At 44.1% G+C, this 20970-nt stretch overlaps 1 protein-coding gene across 7 annotated transcripts in view; it reads left to right on the plus strand.

Moving 5' to 3' along the window:
• The window catches only part of Fryl (FRY like transcription coactivator), a 223332-nt gene that overhangs the window by 1003 nt on the left and 201359 nt on the right, over positions 1-20970 (plus strand). The gene's annotated exons all lie outside the window — the stretch shown is intronic.

The following is a 20970-nucleotide window of genomic DNA, read 5'->3' on the forward strand; positions in this document are numbered from 1 at the left end:
CCTCGGGAGGAGAGGCGGCGGGCCCGCGCGGCGCGCCGAGCTTGCCGGCCCGGCCGGGCATTGTCCGCGGTCCTCGGCCGCGTCTCTCCGCCCACCGCCTGCGGCGCTGGGAGGGGTGCGGACCCGGGCGCCGAGCCCGCTCCGCCCGAAGCGACGGCGCACCCCCGGACCCGAGCCTTCCGGAGCCGGGGTCGGCCCGGCAGACGCCGCAGCCACCGCCCGCGGTCGGGCCTGCGCAGCCCGGGCCACCCGCTTCGCCGACACCGGCGCTGGCTGTCCGCGGGGCCGAGCTCAGCCGTGCAACTTTTCTTTGCCTTTTTTGATGGGAGTTGTTGCTTCCGGGCGGCAGGTTCTGCGGGCCCGGCCGAGCCTCGTTTCTTGCGTCTGCAGAGGCGACCTGGGGCCTGAATGCTGTTGGTCTTTATTACCGGTCCAGCTTTGTTCCTCGCCACCTACAGTCACTCTTCTTGTGGAATTTTGAGGATATGGGACCACTAAGCCCCAGGTTGCGGTCTTAAAAGAATAAATGAGAGGTGACCGGCTGAGGGGCAAGTGCTCTAGACACAGCTAAATTTGTCTTAACCTTTGTACTAGGGAAAGTGTTACCTGGACTCTAGGCCAGAAGCTCTTTGGGGAGGGTAGAGATAAAATACAGTAAAGCAGGTTACTAGGGTCTGTAGGATTGGTGGCGTGGGAGGGGGTGGCAAACGCTGTGAACAACTTGTGATGGAAATAAAAGTTGGTTTTATAAACTGCTCTTCTGCCTAGCAGGTGCCTTTCATAAAGTTGATATCCCTGCTGAATGCAGGCATTGTAAGGACAGGCAGGCAAGCACTCTTTCTACTGGTAAATCAAATAAGAGGTCCTTGCACTGTGAACATTATACCCGGTGTTGAACTTGTCAATACTTGCAGCAGAAATCATAGCTAGAAACAACACATCCCCTGTTAGAGTCCTTATTTAGAAAAGAATGTTTTCATAAGCCTTCATTTTGACAGTTTCTTGAGCAATGCTTTGTAGAGTAGTCGGAGGCAGCAAGTTGCAACCTTATAAAGGAAGTAGCATCCGGCGTGTTATTCTTTGGGCTTATTTTTGTTACTTTATTTTCAAAAGTAGCATCTGATTCCGGTTGCCTTGCTCTCTGTTAATACTTTGTAAGACACCTTGCAGGAGCGAATTTTGTTGAGACAGCGGCCTAGTTTTTTGTTTGTTTGTGTTCCCCCTTCAAGACAATTTAGATTTTAAAATTTGTTTATCATTAAGCTGTCAAATAACTTTTGAATGTTTGAATGAATGTTGAAAGTTCTCAATCTCAACAGTAACAACAGAGAAACTGTATTTGGGAAACAACTTCAGCCATTGATACTTGAGAGAGAATTCTTTGCTCTGTTACAGAGGCTTGGAAATGAAGTTGCAAAACCTTACCTTCATTTTGATAATCAGCCATTGTTCCACCTTATTATTTTAAATCTGTGCTAAAAATATCAGGCAAGTATCTGGGCTTAATTTCCTTGCTTATCATAGGAAGTAGGTATTTAAAACAAATGTAAAATTTCCTATTTTTATTTATTTAGTGGCATATCTAGACAATGGACTTTTTAATCTTTAAAAAGAGCACACAAGAAGAAAATATTCAGGAAGAATTGTCTCCGCAATGCCTATGCTTTCTGTCCTTAGCAGCATGTGTTTTTCTGTATTTTCTGGGTACTGCATACATATTTCTAGATAAGTTTGAGCCTTAGAGTGTGTTTAGAGATTCTTGGGAGAGCTGGATTGTCCCCTCTCTGCAGATCCAGGGTGTACCTGCATACCTGATAGACACGCTGTTTTAGGTCTTTCTGACAGAAAAGATTCTGTCTTACAAAGGCTGTGGAAGATACTTTTTCCTCTGACACATGCCATACAAATATGCTCTGCCACTGAGCTATATTCTCAGACCTGATGAGATAGTTAATAACAGTCATAATTCCTACAGTAGGCATTGAACCCAGGCAGGCCTTCTTGAATGTTAGGCAAGAGTGGACCATTGAGCCCCAACCCTCACCTTGCCCTATCCCCACTGAAAAAAATACCTATACAAAATATTTGTTTTTGAACAAGATTATATCAATGCACAGAAGTGGTTCCATGTTGGACAACGCTATCTTAGTTTCAATATACTTCGTTAGTGTATAAAATTGTGACTTAATTATATAATATCCGTTAGATCTCTTCTATGATGGTAGTCACTTATCACAACATTTAGAACTAGGCTTGATCTACCATCAGTGTCTTTTAAGTGCCCCCATTGTTTAAGTATGAGGAGATAAAATAGAAATAGATGACAGTCTTATTCAGAACATTATTGGAGACAGTCAAAATTACTCTCCATGGGAGAAAGACGGGTGTCCAGAGTATCAGTGACTAGGAATCATGGGTAAAGAAAAATTAATGGAAGTAACCCAAATGTGTGGGAATGTACTTGGGGCATTAGTAGATTTCATTGTGTGTGTTAAGTATTTTACATAGACTATTTTTAGACATGGACTGGGTATGTATGTTACTGTTTTAACTGTAAATCTCTTAAGTATTTGGGGGTGCCAGAGCTTGAGCTGTGAATTCAGCTGTTGTTACCCTTCAGGATAGGCAGGTCCCTTCCATCTCAGGCCAAGCACATCACCTTGTCTGCAAGTTTGCTCTTTGTAGAGGAATTTTAGTCCAACAACATGGCTACTCTGGCTGGAATAGAGACACACCTTTAATCCCAGGAGACAGAAGCATGTAGGTCACTTCTAGTCAGTGCTATTCAGTCAATTTGGTTGAGTCAGTGAGTTGAGAGGCAGTGCAGGGGAATTGAGTCCTGGGCAGTTAGTTTGTGGGATCCAGAGGCAGTTTTTACTGGGAGAGTTTTACAGAGAGAAGTTGAAGGGAGAATAAACTAGACACAGGTGAAGAAAAAAAAAAAAAAAAAAAAAAAAAAACGAGCCAGAGAATGAGAAAGAGGCAGATGATCAGAACAGATTGTTAGTTTGAGGCCAGGCTGGGCAATTCAGTCAAGAGGACAAGAGAGAGGCCAGATTGAAATCAGTCAGCTTGGAGAGCAGTTTGAGCCAGAACAGCTGAGTTGAAACAGCCAGCCCGAGTTCAGAAAGAGGTAGAAAAGGGTTCGCATATTAGTTGTAAGTCTCAGAGGCTGAAAACATTCTAGGCCTAGATTAGATGGCATGAAGGCTAGAAGCTTTCAGAACTAGGCCTAAGTTAGCAGACAGAGGCAGTAAGCCTTCGAGACAACAGTTAAAACAGGCCGATAAGCGTTAACTGTCCTCTTCGTCAGAAGTGATTCTCTTTACTTTGGGGCCTAGAAAGTGCTCTTACAGAACAAGCCTTTTTCTTGTCTGTTGGTTCGGTATGGCTGGCTGTATATTTTCATCATTAGATAGTAGAGGTTGGCTGAAGTTTGGAGCCTTAACATATTTACTGCTTCCCAAAATACCCAGGCAGTTTTATTAGCCCGCCAATATTCTATAAACCAGGAAGTGTAAAGAAGCCCCAATACTTGCTTATATTTGGAGGAAAGTATTTATGTGAGTTTAAAGGAAGCACTTTTTCTTTTCTTTTTTTTATTTTTCCAGAACTGAAGACTGAACTCAGGCAGAGCACTTGCCTACCAAGCGCTCTACCACTGAGCTAAATCGCCAACCCCAAATAATTTATTTAATTTTATTTTATGTGCATTGGTGTAGAGATTTCAGATCACCTAGAACTAGAGTTACAGACAGTTATGAGCTGCCATGTGGGTGCTGGGAATTGAACCTGAGTCCTTTGGAAAAGCAGTCAGTGTTCTTAAACAGTGAGCCATCCCTCCGGCCCGGAAACACGTTTCCTTATCACTAAAGTTCCACATGCCCGTTGATAAGAAAGAAATGTTTCGACGTTAAGAACGCCCCATAACACTGCTCACCCAGTGCCCCGCAACCCGTGTTAGGAAGTTACTGTCATCTTTTTCCAGCCTTTGTTCCTAGATGACAACGTCAGGGCCATCTTACATGATTTTTCTTGAAAATTGTAGCAAGTTGTTATTATTGTGAATGAAAGAAAAGAATATTTATGTAATTCTTATTAATTCTCCAGGCTCTGTAAATTCTTCTCCCCACCCCTTTTCATTCAGTAGAAGATAGAAGGCTTCCATCAATCAGTTTGTTGTGTTCAAGAATTTAAAGAAAAAAGAAAGAAAAAGCGATCAACTACAGTGTGCTGGAACATTTACCTGTCTCTGCCCTGTATTTGTTTTAATATAACAGAAAGCGTTTCATTTATTTATTTGTTTGTTTGAGTACAGGCTAAGCATAGTTTCTTGGTATTTTTTGATTCATGCAATCTTGAGCGAGAACTTTAAAAAATTGCTTTTGAGCCCCCCAGGTTGAAATGCGGATTTGTTCCTCATCAGATCACAGAAAGGGTTCTGCTCTTAACTTCAGGTGGCCCGTTACAGACGGGGAGCTATGTAGTGTAGGCCGATGTACTAGGTGAGTCTATTATTCTAGGTGCTGCTCTGTGTGGCTCCACAGAAGTTTTCCGTGAGGTTTCAAAATAGAAAACGCCACTGCTGGCTGTCAGGTGGCCTCATCACAGGCTGGTCTCCACTCATTAGTAAATTTGGGGAATTATGCCTGCTGTGGAGGCTGGGGGGTGGGGTGCTGGCACGGAGGGTTAGGTTAAGTCCTTAAGTCACCTGTTTGGGTATTGCTGTGAGTGGCCTCTCTCAGGTTATCCTGTCGGCCCCACCCCACCCTCCTAGGAGGTGGGTTCAGGTGTGTGGTGCTTGGTGTGAAGTAAACCTGTGAGAACTCAACTTGGTTTCTGGCATTTCAAACACTGCTGTTCCCCGTGGACAGGATTTCTCCGAAATCCTGCATAGACCGTGTCTTTCCATTCATTCAGAGAACACTATGGTGTAAATATGTCTGTACCTAAACAGGTTCTTCATATTTTGCTGATGGAGTAGCAACACATTTCTTTGTAAGCTGAGACACTAAAATAAATCAGTTCTTTTGCTACAATTGGTGGATTATTTTTTTCTGTGAAAAAACATTTTTGAAAAATCACTTGTGAAGTGTTTGACTTACACAGGGGCCTTCCTTGCCAGCTTCCCTTGACCTTTCTGTTCATGAGGGAAAGAGTTGAACTGTTCAGAAACAAGGGACCTTGAAAGTGTGAAAATTGGGTCAGCCCGTCCAGGCAACCATCTGAGGGAGGGTAGACTCCTATGGCGCTTGATTATTAAGGTAGCAATTTTGATTAGTCAAGGTTTCTGAGGGTGAGCTGGAAAGGGTGCTTCAGTTGTTAAAAGCATTTGCTGCTCATGTAAACCACCCAGGGTTGATTCCCAGCATGCTCATGGTCGCCCACAACCATCTGTAACTCTTGTTCCAGGGGATCCAACACCCTCTTCTGGCCTCCATAGGCACTGACATACTGGCAAGCCAACATTCACATAAAATAAAGCAAAATCTTAAAGAGAAAAATATGTGTGGAGTTACAAAAATTTTTAAAAATTAAAAAACATTTTTGACAGCTATTCATTTATTTAATGTGTGCATATATGGAGGTCAGAGGACTACATGTGGGAATATGTTACTGTTTTTTGTTGTTGTTGTTTGTTTGTTTTGAGACAGGGTTTCTCTGTGTAGCCTTGGAGGTCCTGGACTTGCTTTGTAGACCAGGCTGGCCTGGAACTCACAGAGATCAGCCTGCCTCTGCCTCCCTGAGTGCTGGGGTGCTGGAGTTAAAGGTGTGCCCCACCACACCTGGCAATATGTTACATTTTTGTACCGTGTGGGTTTGTAGGCTCAGTAACAAACACCTTCACGCAGTGAGCTATGTCACTGGCCCAGGAATTACAAAATTTAAGCAACAGCTTTACTGAAATTTCATTCACATGCCATGTTCACCTATCTAAAATTCAGCACTTTTAGCATATCCCCCAGATTTGTACACCATTACCACATTTAGCCTGAGAACTTTCTGGAATTCCATCTTGCTTCTGTTCTCCAGCCCTAGGCAACCTTGATCTACAGTGTGTCTTTATACTTTTGGTTCTTCTGAATATTTTGTCTCCATAAAAAGTAACAATGTATTCTGTTTGTTCAGTGAGTTTAAACCTTGGGAGTAGAACCATGTGAGTGCTTGTTGTGATGTGTGTAGCGCAAAGACTTGCTCTAAAAAGAAACTTTCCAAACCCCTATTGTGTCAGAGACTTGAGAATAATGAGAAAAGATATTCCGCTTAGACAAATCAGTGGATTCACTTTGGTAATACTTTTTTCTACCAAACAAACTGTGTTGGTCTCACATTCTCTAGACAGGGCTTACAGGAGAGTCCTTCAGTGTGTTCTAATCCTGCCGCATGTGTGGCCTGTGGATAGTTCTAAACTCTGCTTCAGAGCTTGATGGAGCCCTGCTCTTCATGTTGGGATACCCGGGCTGCCCTTAATACCTTTTGCGTTGCTGATCACTGTGATCCACAGATGAAATACTATTTTTTAATTGAAAATAATTTTTATATATTGTAATCTTCGTTTCCCCTCCCTTTTTTTCCTCTCTAATCCTTCCCACCGGTCCCTCCTCTATGCCTTCTTTGTCTCTTCTCTGAACACATACTCCCCGAATAAAAACACAAAATTGGAAACCATAACTAACGTACAAGCAAAAGATTAAGAAGGTAAAAAAAAAAAAAATGCCCAAACAAAGGAATATGAACCAAATATTCTTCAAAAACACCACTGGGTCTGTTAGTGTTGGCCATTTACCACTGGGCATGGGACCTGCCCTTAAGTGGGTCTACAGATATTACTAATCCTTCCTGGTCCTTATTTTCTGACTTACAGAACTCATTGGCTGTTTACTCAGTGGCATGGTCGCTGTTTTGTACATACGGGCTAGGAAGGCAAAAGGCGTGCATGATATTTTGGGGGAGTTTTTATCTTCCCCATTGATTGTCATTTCATAGCTTTCTGTTCATTTCTTTGCCCAGTTCTAAGCTGTGCTGAGGATCAAACCCAGGGCTGGGCAATCTCTCTGCCAACTGAGCTGCCTCCGAAGCCCATTGCTTTGTCATTTGGGGCTTACTTAGAATGATCCTTTTTGATGAAGCCCAGGCCTTCCAGGCTGTTGTTTGCCCCATCTTTCCAGTTACAGGCAGAAGGTTCTCAGCAGCTGCATTGTAGATGCCAGCCATTGTCAGACACATGTCTATTTCAGAACACCCTCACTGAAGAGGTGTTGAAGTGTTGGTTTGTTTGAAGGCTGTCTAAAAGTTGATTTTAAAAAATTGCATTAGTTTGTTCACTTAAATGCAGTCTCATATTTTATTATTCATTCATTTGTTTATTTTACACTTAATTTGTGTCTGTGTGCTTATATGTTTGTCATGGTACATGTGTGGCGGTCATAGGACAATAACCTGTGGGAGTTGGTTCTATCCTTCTATCATTGTAGGTCTTGGGGAGGGAAGCCAGGTTGTCAGGCCTTGGCCATAAGTGCCCTTGCCTGCTGAGCCACCTTACTGGTTTCAGAATCATATTTCACATTGTAAATATTCATATGTACTTCTTGCTGCATAAATGGATTTCCCTGTACTATTTCAACCTCTCAGAACTTGTTCTAATGTGTTTTGTTCTTTTGTTAGGCTATCTTTATTTCATGGTGATCTTCATGTATGAATTTAGTTCAGTATGAAGGATGCTGGGATCATAAGTGTAGTTTATAGTTTTCCATTTTGTTTTATTTTTTTAAAAATGTTTATTTTTATTCTTCCGTGAATGAGTGTTGTGCCCGCACGCATGTCTGTGCATCTGTATACACAGTGTCTGCTGAGGCCAAGAGGAGGGTGTCAGATTCTCTGGAACTGGAGTTACAGACTGTCTGGGTTCTGTGAACTGAATCTGGGTCTTCTGCAAGAGCAACAAGAGCTCAAAGACTTCATGCCCATCAATTCCTGACACTCTCTATCACTGTCAGATGCTGGAAAGCAGTTGTCCTTAGAGCTTCTAGCGGCATGTCTCTCTGGACATCCTGACTTTAAGCCCCGTGAGACCCATTTTGGGATCTAGAGTGGTGAGATGCATTCCTGTTGTTTAAGATACTAGTTCGGTGATGATTTCGCAGTATTGTCATAGGAAACTGATTTGGCTCTGCACACACACTAGGAGCTGAGCCTGCATTTTATTTTTTCCCAAGAACCTGTTCCAAACACACTTAGTCCTTCCTCTCCAGAAAGCTGGGGGAATACCCTTTATCTTTTGCTCACTTGAGTGCCAAAATCCCATTCCAGTCTCTGGCTCTGTATGTACCTGCATCTCTGTTGTGCTGTGTTGGGGGTACTCACAGAGCTGTCACATTTGGCGAAACCTTTGCTTGATCCTGCTTTCAGTACCCACACTTGGCGTCCCTCTGACGAAGTGGATAGCCTTGTGTGTCTGCGGGGGCTGACAGCTGCAGTGCTTCGTAACTTTTGGTCCAGCTTGGCTTTTTGTGGTACTCAGTACTGTAAGCAGCATCACTGCTTGTGATGAGAGAAAGGGGGAAGGGGGACTCATTCCCTGAAGGATCCTGATGTCAACAGCAAGTAAATAATTAAGGCGTCTAAGGGTAGGAAGTGCCTCATGACTGAGCTAGCTGTGGAGACAGTAGCAGGTTTCATGAAAAGGCCATTTCTAACTAGACCGATGCCTGAATGTCTTGTGGAAGGGATGACTGAGCGAGGCTCTTACAGCCAAAGAAACTGGGGAAATGGGTTTCAGTGAAAGGGTACACATTATGAGGAACACAGATGCTTGCCACTAGATTGCCTTACATTTTGTAAACACACGGGAGAAAGATTTGTCAGCGGTCATGTGTAGGTGCTGGAACACAACTCAGGCCTTCTATGAGAGCAGCAGGTGCTCTTAATTGTTGATTTGTCCTCTCAAACCCCAACATTAATTATTCCCCCCTGTGTAGCCCTGGGTGTTTTGGAACTCCCTCTGTATACCAGGCTGGCCTCGAACTCACAGAGACCCAACTGCCTCTGTTGGGATTAAAGGCATGCCCCACCACTACCTGGCTAGCATTAAAGCACTTATTCTTACTCAAGTGCCTTTGCACACTGAGTCATGTCACTGGCCCTTAATTACAATAAAAAAGGATTTCTTAATTACGTGTTCAATGTTCTGCCTGCATGTATACCTGCATACCCGAAGAGGGCACCAGATCTCATTATAGATGGTTGGGAGCCACCATGCGGTTGCTGGGAATTGAACTCAGGACCTTCTGGAAGAGCAGCCGGTGTTCTTAACCTCTGAGCCACCTCTCCAGACCCCTTAATTACATTTTTAAATGAAAATACTACATGAGCCAGTTAGACAGTTGTGTCAAATTAACTTGCTTTTTTTTTTTTCTTTTTTTGGAGAGAATATTAAAATCCAGACAGAAGGATGTACAGTGTACACTCTCTCTGGAGACAGGGGAAGAGACAGTGTAACTGGCCTTCGGCCAGACAGTCAACACTATTTCTCTGTTGTTGGTAGGGTTGAACACTGGCTAGAACACTGACCATATAATTAAGTAGATGATGTGGTTAGTTGAGTCATACTTGTAAAAGTTCACTAGTAATAAACCGGTGACAAGTGGGTGGAAATCTCTACAGTGTCATGCTGAAATAAATAATGTGTATTTGTGTCACACACACACACAAAATGAACACTATGCCTATCAAAATGTTTGGGTGAAATGAATTTTGTGGGGTTAACTTAACTGAAAATAGCAGCCGTGGCTGAAATGTCAAAGGCTACATGCTGTTTTGATGGGACAGGATGTAAAGTCACATGCATGGGTTCAGAAACCAGCTGCTCGGTTACAGGGGTGAGGGAGACGGGGCTGAGTGCAAACAGCGCTGGTATTTTAATTACCGTAATAAGCTCAGTGAGGACAGAGAAAGCAGAGCGGCTGCGGGCAGGTTCACAGCATGGCGATCTGGTTGATCTGGTGATCTAGTATTACATTACTCTTAGATCGCAAACAGCTCGGGACACAGTTGGCACACTGCGCAGTGTAGAGGCGACACCTCTGAATGGGCCAGGAAACACAAAACAGCGTGTTGATGAGGAGACAGAGAAGTTAAACCGGCATCCGTTGCTGTGGAGATGTAGGACGCCACAGCTAGTTGCTGTGGGGAAACAGCTCTGAGTTCTCTCGACAGCTCACGTGGAGTGCCCACAGGCCCCAGACACACCCATTCCTAGGTATAACCGTCAAAAAAATGCCAAGCTGTTCACAAATGCTTTGGTCAAATGTAGTTAGTAAGGTGATAACTCATTGGCACAGCTGTTAGCAAAAGCCACGTGACGTGGCTACGGTGATGAGGAAGGAGAATCTCAGGCACTACAGGTGGGGATATATTTGAGCCTTAATGGGAAACAATTTCGGATGGCCTCTAAAAACTGGGTATGTGTCGAGAAGGAAGTATTTTGTTTTTGGGAAGAAGTATGTACTCTCTCTTGTTGGGAAAGTTTAGCTGTCTATCTACAGATGTGCATTTTACCTCAGTGTAGTACAATTCGTCACTAAATAGAGATCAGTTAAATGGTATTGAGAGTCTAGAAACACAGCCCGGCATTTATGGACCTTTTTTATTTTTTTGTTTTGTTTTTTTTAAACAAGGGTGCCATATAGGGAGGGAATCTATAGTAGTCTCCATCAAATGGCGCAGGATACCCGGATTTCCACATCCTAAACATACTATAAACTAACTATTAGTGAACTGGTCATCTCAGTGTGAAATATTGAAATTCCTTGGGGGGGAAAACAAACAAAGCATGACCTGTAATGACCTCGTGCCAGGCAAAGCCGTTTTGACTAAGGCCCAAGCCACGAGCAACAAAATATTAGTTTCCGTCGAAATGAAAGGGTACTATCAAAGTGAAAAAATGATGCACCGTATGGGAAGTGGTGTTTGCAAGCCATCACTCGTAAGGGACCTGGGTCCAGAAGATAAAGGGCCTTGCACAGGTTCGAGCCAGACGAGATCTTACAGAGAAGTGGGCACCGGCTCACACCCGTAACCAGAAAGCTATACACAATTGGTATCCGATTATAAAGGAAAAATTAGGCTCCTTCAGTGGAGTCTCACTTATGTTACCCACACTTCAGGGCAGGCCCCATGCTCAGGAGTAGAGGGCCAACCCAAAACAAACCCAATGATATTTCTGTAGATTTTTTTTTTTTTTTTTTGGTGCATATTGCTTTATTTGGAAAAACATTTTATTGGTCGTTTGCTTGTATATTTTGGTTTCCTATTTTATGTCTTTGTGGTTCTGTGTGTGCCAGTGTTTGGTTTTTCTAAATTTTTATTTGTTTTTTAAAGAGAGAGAAGGAAAGTGCTTGGAGTTAGGCCAGTAGGGAGGAGCTGGGGGAAGAAAGAAAAGCATGATCAAAATGTATTCTATGAAAAAAAATTTCTCAATAAAAAAGGCAGTTGGGCCTCGTGGCACACACCTTTAATCCTACCATGGGGAGGCAGAGGCAGAGGCAGAGGCAGAGACAGGCAGATCTCTGTGAGTTCCAGGCCAGCCTGCTCTACAAAACAAGTCCAGGACATCCAGGACTACACAGAGAAACACTGTCTTGAAAAAAAACAAAAAAACAAAAAACAAAAAAAAAACCAAAAAACAAAACAAAACAAAAAACAACGAAGAAACAGACAAACAAAACAAAACAAAAAGGGGAAAGGTACCTGGATTTAAAATGATTAATAAATTCCATGGAAGAAGAATCCTCAGGAAAGACTGTTAAACAGATGAGTCTAGTAGGGTATTCAGAGATTTCTAGTCTCATGATGGAATTGAGAATTGAAATCCTCCTCTCCCTCCTCTCCCTCTCCTACTTCCCTCAGCAAGCCGCAGGCAGTCATTCCTCAGTTCTATACTCTTAATGAAGTCTTCGGGGCTTTGCCTCCCTGCCAAGCTTGTTTGTTTCTTTAAATAAGCACACAAGTACTTACTTCCGACCAGTGAGTTGCCGTGACAGTTCCATGCCAATAACACGTGTCTAGCCTCAGTGTCGAGCAGGCTTTCCCTTCCTTCTCCAGGTTTCATGTGTTTGTAGGGTGTGCACCTATGTGTATGTGGGCACACATCTGTGGATGCAGGTGAACACACGTAGGATGACCTGAGGCCGATGTGGGGAGTCATTCTTGATGGCCTTTCTGCTCTGTTCATTGACTCAGGGTCTCTCAATCACACCTAGAGCTTGCTCCCTGTCCCCCGCTTCCGAGATGGAATTACTGGCAGACTGCCATCCCTTCCTGCATTTACCTGGGTCCTGGGGATTGGAGCTCCCTCCATTCCTCACAGTGCCCGTTACCCCTGAGCCATCCCCTGAGTCCTCAGAGGCATCTTCTTATTTTTATCAGGTAGTTATCAGGTAGTTCTCTCTCTCTCTCTCTCTCTCTCTCTCTCTCTCGCACACACACACACTTTTTCATACCTGCCACTGTGTCCCATCTTTCCCCACCTATGGTTTGGGTATTTTGGACCGTTTTCACCAGATTGTTGACTGTAGGTCACTTGTGACTTCCTGACTTTTCCTTATTGCCAGTGGCTTCTGAGGCCCCAAGCATCCCTTTCTTGGTTAATGTGTGGAAGGGCCGGGCATGCAGATAGGGTAAATGATGTGTTTTTGATCTTCTTCTCCCTACCCTGACTCCCCACCCCAGACCCCTGTCCCTCTTTCCCTGCTTCCCCAGTGCTGGGATCACAGACCCGTGTGTTTTATGGTGTCAGGCTTTTTTACATGGACTTCATGGCACTTACATGGGACTCGTGTGGACTTCAGGGATCTGAACTCAGGCCCTTATGCTTACACATTGCAAGCTCTTTACCAACTGAGCCACCTCCCCAGCGCGTCTTCTCCCTTTACAAATGCTTTCCCACAGATAGAGTAGTGGATGTCTGTAGTTAATTTTAGCACCTAAGAGGCAGCTGGATTGCTACCCATTTGAGGCCAGCCCAGGCTATGTAGCCAGACCCTATTTCAAAAGATTAAACAGAAAACAAACAAACAAAATGTTTCAAATTTAAAGACAGGTTGTGAGGTGGGTGATGTGCATTGCCATCTGGATGCTATTTAGGTCCATTCGTCCGAGCATTAATCATATGAACTTTTTGCTTTCTTGACCTTTGTCTGAGTATCTAAACACATCTACAGTTTTGATTTTAGTCAGTCTTTTTCTGAGGTGCACTAGTTTGATGGTCTTCATTATGACTTTCATATATATGTATATATTTACTTGTAATATAATACATATATGTATATATACCTATCATATATAATATATATAATGCATATATATGTATGTATACTGCCCTTTATTCTCTTATGTTCCCCCTTCTCTCCTCAGTCCTAGGATCTTTTTTCTTTCTGTTTCCAAATGCTTTTTTTTTTATGTCTATGTGTTTATAAATCTAGATTCTAATGTGAGAGAAAATACATTTTTTGAGTTTGTTTTGTTTTGCTTAACATGTTAATCTCTAGTTCTATCCATTTTTCTGCAGGTGACATGATTTCATTGTTCTTTATGGCTGAATAAAATTCAGCAAGTCTTTTGAGAGAAACTTACAGCTACCATGTGTCTTAGTCAGTGTTCTATTGCTGTGAAGAGACACCATGACCATGGCGACTCTTATAAAACATTTAATCAGGGCTGCCTTACAGTTCAGAGGTTTAGTCCATTGTCACCATGGCAGGAAACATGGCGTGCAAGCAGTCATGGTGCTGGGGAGTTACTTGAGAGTACTACCTCTGCATTGGCAGGTATCAGGGAGAGAGAGAGAGACAGACAGACAGACAGACACTGGGCCTGGCTTCAGCACTTGAACCCTCAAAGCCCACCCTCAGTGACACACTTCCTCCAACGAGGACACATTCCTAATAGTGCCACTCTCTATGAGACTGTGGGTGCGTTTTCATGTAAACCACCATTCCATGATTCTTTGCACTTAAATATTTCATCATATATCACTCCAGAACAAACAAAGATTCCCTCAAGTGATCTAAAGCAATGATTCAATCCTGAGCAGTATTGATGTCCTGAGTTTGTTTTTTTGTTTGTTTTTTTTCTCTGAGCACCATGTTTTATATAGAACAGGCTGGCACAGGTGAGGCTGCCAGACTGTGGTCACCTTCAGTCCACTGGCACCAGGGGCCGCCCCGAATCAAGATGGTTTCTCGTCCTGAACCTCCTAATTTCTCAGGACTGAGCTGGAGCTGGCAGTCTCCAGAACAGTGCTAGTCTCTTGAAAACCAAGTTCAGGTTGGACACAGTCAGTGGCTAGCGGCCCCAGTTAACCGCACTGCCCTCACGTAGCAGTGGGTATTTCCGATGTGAGTAGTACATCCATGGAGCCCACTTTTAAACCCAGTGACAGCCAGAGGAGGACCTCCACAACAACATTCTACCCTTCATCATTTATGTAGTTCTTCCAAGGTTCTCCCCAGCTGGCCTTCCTATGTGCTTCCACTGGGTGGGAGAAGCCGGGCCGCTAGCAGTCCATCACTGTGGAAGGAAAGCCAGAGTAGCAGGGCTCATTAGCTCTCTAGTGCCTCATCCCGGGCGTCTGAAGGGCCCCAGTCACACCTCTGTCATCTGACACCCGATCAAGAAAAGTGCAAAACTGAGTTCCTTAATACGAATAAGAGTGGAATGGCTGTAGCTAGCCAGCCAGCAGCATTCTTGTGGAGTTCTCTGTGCACATCTTTTTTATTCCTTAATTGAGAAAAGAAGCTGAATTTTTGTCGTTAAGCCAGCCTCCTAATTAATTATTCTGTCTTTTGAACAGAATCCATTCCATTCTTCTTCCGTGGAGTTCACCAAATTTCTGATTTAATAGGATGAATTGTCTCTCCTGCCTCCCAGCTGCCATCCTGGGACTTGTTTCTCATTTTGTTCTTGGATCGTGGCCACTGTTCCTTGTGTATCTCAGATCAAGCTTTATTCTTTTTCACCCCAGTTTTGCTCAAGGTGTCCTTCAAGGAAATGCATTTATTTCTCCTCCTCCTTTGACTGATGGTTTAGATAGACAAGTCTATGTGCAAATAATTTCATTTGGATTCTGAGACTTTTTCCTCAGCCATGGCCTGATTTGAAATTCGGTGTATTTTTATTTTATGTGTATGGGTGTTATGCCTGCGTGTGTGCCTGTGCACAATGGGTGTGTAGTGTCTGTGGAGGCTCGTCTAGGATTGCAGTTATAGACAGTCATAAACCACCATGTGGTACTGGGAAGTACGTCCTCTGGAAGAGCAGGCCAGTGTTGTGTCCATCATTTCAGCACTGTGAAATTGTGTTGTTGATCGCCCTCTCCTCTCAGATTACTTACGGTTGCCCTCGTTTTGTTTACCGCGAACATTTCACAGAAGCCCACCTTCATGGTTGTCTTATTTTCTACCTCTCCTTACTACTGGTCTTGTAATCTGGGTGATTTTTCTGGCCTGTGGTTGGTCTGTAGGATACCCTTGACCTAGGTGACAGCTGCCTCCTGAGTCCATTCCTCTTTGCTCCTGAGCGGGGAAACGTTGAGGTGTGTAGGGCTCATGTGTTTCCCAGGCTTCTTCTTGGCCTAGAGGCACAAGGTCAAGTGTTGTGTAGCCATGTCGATGTGCTTTATTTTCCTGGCAGTGAACAGTCCTGTGTGACATGCGCAGAAGCATGCTGGGAGCTGGGTTTTCCTGAATTAATGAAGGTACACTGACTGGTCTGTGAATGTTGTCTGGTGGGCCTGTAGTCCTTGGAGCTGCTGCAGCCATGTGTTTTATAAAGGAGAGAGTAAAGGCGATGAAAAAAATAATACTGCTCAAAACTGTCAAATGCGCACCCCAGACTAGCTCTGTGCATATTATTTTCCTGTGGCTGTAATACACAGATATAATACCATGACTTAGGAAGAGTTTAGTTTGGTTTACCATTCCAGAAGGAGAGTCCCTAGCGGCAGGGAAGGCTTGGCATGGGAACAGGAAGCCAACTGATCACACTTCATCCATGCATAGAAAGAAGACAGGATAGGAAATGAGGGAAGGCTGTAAGGCCCGCCCCCAGTGGCACACTTTCTCCAGCAAGGCTCCATAACTTCCCTGGACAGTGCCATCAACCATGTGCTTAATTAACATGACCCTATCTCTAACTTCCGTATTTTACATTCTGTTCGTTAGAAGATCTTGTAGGCTCATCCTTAGTCTTTTCAATCCTGTGCAGTATCTTCTTTTTTACTGTTTCTGCTGCTACCACCCAGGTGCAGGGCACTCTCTCTGGCTGCCTGGGCCACTTCAGTAGCACCTTGGGAGGGTACAGCACATGCTGGTGGCAGATTTATTTTAGGATATTCCATTCCCAGCCTTCTTTCTCCTTAAGGGTCCTAATCACAGACTATACAGGTTCACCCTAAGCAGCACACAGCATGTGTGCTCACTTCTCACTCAGTCTCCCTCAGGTGAGGGAGACTTGAGGGGAGAGAATGAAGGTCACCTAGGTTGGCTTATTCTTAAGGGGCATGAGAAATGTATACATACATGCGTATATATAAACTTTATAGATATAATGTTTTTATTTTTATTTGTTTGCCTATCTATCTATCTGTCTATCTATCTATCTATCTATCTATCTATCTATTATTTATTTATTAATTTATTTAGAAATGCTCTCTCTAAAAAGCCCTGGCTATATTGGAATTTGCTACGTAGACTAGGCTGGCCTCAAACTCAGAGATTTGACGGCCTAACGGTGTGAGTCACATGCCCTGCTGAAGTCATGGTCCTAGATGACGGTCCGTGAGCCTTCCTTCAGGACTGCAGCTGACGAGCTCGTACACTTCACTGGTGGGTCATTTGGGCAGCGCTGCCCCGGGCACTCACCTGTAAGTTTTCAGGCAATAGTCTGTATAGCGGGGTTGACTGCATCGGAGAGCCCTTTCTCATACTGAAAGGCAAGAGCTGTGCTCACACTTCAGTCACAAATGACCTCCTGACTGCAAGTCCGCCCGCCATGATGTTTCTGTCCCGCTCCTCAGCGTTCCCACAGCTGAGCCTGAAGATCATGGCAGGTTATGGCAGTGGAATGACTTGTCTCTCCACACTAAAATGTTCTTTATTTTTGCCTCAAACATCACCTTCCCTGAGAGATTGACTGCAGCTCCTGCTTGCTATGGATCTTTCCTACTTTCTCTCTCTCTGTGTCTGTCTGTCTCTCTCTTTCTCCCAGTTTCTTACACTCCAGTTATTTACCTGTGATTCACTGTCTCCTGCCTGTAGAGTGCTGGCTACAGGAAGTCTAGGGTTCTTTGTTTCCTGTGCTCCTGCTACATGTCTACTCCTGGGGCAGTGCTTGATACCTATCTGATGTAACATATGTGTTACATGTGTGTGTGGTTTGAATAAGATGGGCATGTGTTTTCCATATGTGCATATGCCTGGGCCAGACCTGGTGGGTTGACTCTGCCTTCCTTGCCTGGGTTGTTCTAGTGTTCAGTGAGGGAGAAGGTAAAAGGCCCTGGCTGTGAATGCACACATGCATCCTGTCACTATTAGTTTTTATCAACTTGACAGAAACCTAGGCACACCTTGGAAGAAGGAAGAAATTGCCTCCGTCAGGTTGGCCTGAGCGGTCAGAGGACATTCTCTTGATTGCTCATTGGTATGGGGGACCCCACCTACTGTGTGGGTGGTGTGCCACTCCTGAAGCCTGGTCTCTATAAGAAAGGTAGGTTGGCCTGAGGTGGCGCACACCTTTAAGCTCAGCACTTGGGAGGCAGAGGCAGGCAGAACTCTGGGAGTTTGAGGCCAGCTTGGTCTACATATCCAGTTCCAGGACAGCCAGGACTACAAAGAGAATCCTTGTCTTGAAGCAACAATGAAAGAAAAGAAGACCGTGAGACTGGGAGCAAGCTAGTAAGCAGCTTTCTCTCCGTGGTCTGTTGTTGATTATTAATATTTATTATTGATTAATCTTTTAGTTACACAGTGGTTATTCCTAAACTAGCTGTATACCCAACTCACCACACAGAGATTAGGATTTATTTAATTAACCTAGAGCACAATGCTGGGCAATAGTTACTCTATCCTAAACCTCCAAGCCTGCCTAGTCTCCTATCATTCAGATTTCCACCATTATACTTGCTTATAGTCATATCTTAGGTCCGGTTCATCGCTCCTCATGTTTCCAAGTCCTCTCCTGCTGATCTCTGCTCTCCTACTCACTTCTATCTCTTCCCCTCCAGGCCAGGATGTCCCACCCTATTCTCTCCCTTGCTCAGCATTGGCTAGTTGTTTCATTGACAATACAGAGAACAAAAGGTGGTGTGTTTACACAAACTTGAGACTGGTGATGCTTAGAATAAACATCACAATGCAAAGTCTGGATTGAAACCAGATAGTGGGGTAGAGAAATCAGCATTTGAATGATCAAGGGTAAATTGTATGCATTCCACAAGAACATTATACTAACAATGGTCTCTGCTTTAGTTCCTGCCTCCTGGTTCCTGCACTTACCTCCCTCAATAATGGACTACAAAATAGAAGATGAGCTCCTCCCTGAGTTGCTTTTGGCCAGTGTTTTGTCACAGTAATAGAAACCAATCTAGGACACATGCCTTCCTAGAATGGCCAACCTTATTTCTCATATCCTTTTGGCTAGAACATGGTCAGACTATCCTATCCAGTTAGAGATGAAGCTGGGCAATGTAACATTTGGGTAGATGGCCATGTCTACACAAAACCTCAAGTGTCCTATTGCTAAAGAAGGGAGAGTAGCTATCAGGATAATTTGGTGGGTAATAATGTAAGTAAGTGGATACTCGGTGCTTCCTCTCTGTGGTCTTTAAAAATACCCACATGTTCCCAAGAACTTCTGTAGAAAGTCCTTTATTTGAAGGGGTGGGAATGAAAGTGAATCTGGTGCACACAAACATGCGTGGTGTGCCAGGTGCAATTGGAAGGCCGAGAACAACTTCAGGGGGTGGTCCTTGCCTCCTTACTTGCGTTTTTGGGGACAGGGTCTTTGTTGTGCTACTGTATACATCAGGTTAACTAGCCAGTGGCCATGTGGAGAAAGGATTCTCCTCTCTCTGCCAGGATACCATGTCTCCATAGAAGCTCTGCGATTGCAGGTGTTCATGCTATGTGTCCAGCCTTAAGATGAGTTCAGAGATTTGAACTCAGGTCCTCAAACATTTGGAGCAAACACTTTTGCCCACTGAGCCATCGCTCTAGCCTTTAGCATCTCCTTTTGATAAGTACAGATTTTACAAGTCACTAATTAGTGGGAAGACTAGTGTTAGATTGTTTCATCGTCTTTGAAACACAATAGAATGCAAGTTTTACAAGATTTGAAACAGTGTTTTCCTATTGCTTGAATGGCAGCCCAAGATGTAACTATGACTGGTACCTGGCCAGGTGGTGCATGCCTTTAATCCCAGTACTTGGGAAGCAGAGGCAGGCAGATTTCTGAGTTTTAAGCCAGCCTGGTCTACAGCATGAGGTCCAGGACAGCCAGGGCTACACAAAAACACCCTCTTTTGAAAAATAACAAGCAAGCAAGCAAACAAACAAAAAAGTTGGGGTGGAAAGAGCTGAAATTTGAGGCAGATGAGGGACTCCTGTTTCTTTGCAAGAACCTCTCAGCACAGGGGAAAATTCTGCTCAGAGGATGATTCTTCATTGACTCATGTGTCTTATTGGCTGGTTAATGAGATAGATGATTTAGGTAACAGCCTCATCTAAATGTCAGGAAGAATGATAGGACCTTACAGATTTTTTTTTTTTAATCTGAAAATGTAGAAATTTGAATAAACTAAAAGAAATCGTCAGGTTTTTGGTGAATTTTGCAACTCCACATGTGATTTACAGATCAAGGATGCCATTACCCAACTTTTTCCCTTGAATTAAAAGAAAAAAAATTTTTTTGGGGGAGGGTGTATTTGTGTGAGGAAACTCAGTCTCCTTTCTCTTTCAAGACTTTTTCTTGAGCTCCCCACTTTCACCCTTTCTGTTCCTAACTGATCTCCTCTCACCAGCTTTCTCCCCACTGTTGAGTCAGGGGAGGATTTTTACTTTGTTCAGTAGTTGACCTTTCGGTGCTATCAGTACTGCTGTGTGAAAAACCACCCAAAAGTGGTGGTTTGAAACCAAAACAGTCATTTATTTTGCTCACAGATACGGGGGTCTGCGTTGGCTCAGGCAGGCTTTGGGGCCGCCTGCAAGGCAGAAGGCCGGGGGATTCACAGGGCTGGGACCCCTGAGTGTTCCCTTCACATGGTCCCTACACAGGGACCTCAGGAAAGCAGGGCTCCCACGGAGGCGCTTGGCTTCCAGGGCGGTGCCCAGTGAGACTGCTGGTAGCTGAGTGTGGCCTTTCTGGTATGCCTCAATGCAGACCTCACTTAAGCCTTGTTTGTGGAGCCTTGGTGAAGGGGAGGGGACATGGGTCCTCCTCCTTCCCAGGCACATCAGAAAATTTGCAGACCTATTTTAAAACCTCTGCCTGGCTCTTCCTCTGTTCTTTGTTCAAATTAGACCAGTCGGGACTGGAGTCATCCAGTTCCTTTTGCTGTGCCGCCTAACTCTGGGGACCCACAGTGCAGGGGGTGGGAACAGTATTGTATGTCTGTGCCTTTGCTTTTTTTTAAAAATTTTCCTCCGTGACTTAAAATCCATTTAAGGCAGATCCACTGGTGCACTTCTGAAAGGCCAGCACTTGGGAAACTGAAGCAAGAGGCTTGTGAGTTTGAGACCAGCCTAGGTTACACATCAAGACACTGTTTAATAAGAAAAAAAAAAAAAAAAAGAAAAGTTAGGCCTGGTGGCACATTCGTGAGGCTAAGGTAGGAAGATGGTAAATTGGAGGTCGGCCTGAAGTACACATTGAGATCCTGTCTCAAGAAAATGATCAGACGAAACAAACCTGTTTCCT

Source organism: Psammomys obesus, unplaced genomic scaffold, assembly GCF_907164565.1.
Source record: "Psammomys obesus unplaced genomic scaffold, mPsaObe1.curated_primary_1811, whole genome shotgun sequence".
In the NCBI taxonomy this organism is placed as follows: Eukaryota; Metazoa; Chordata; class Mammalia; order Rodentia; family Muridae; genus Psammomys; species Psammomys obesus.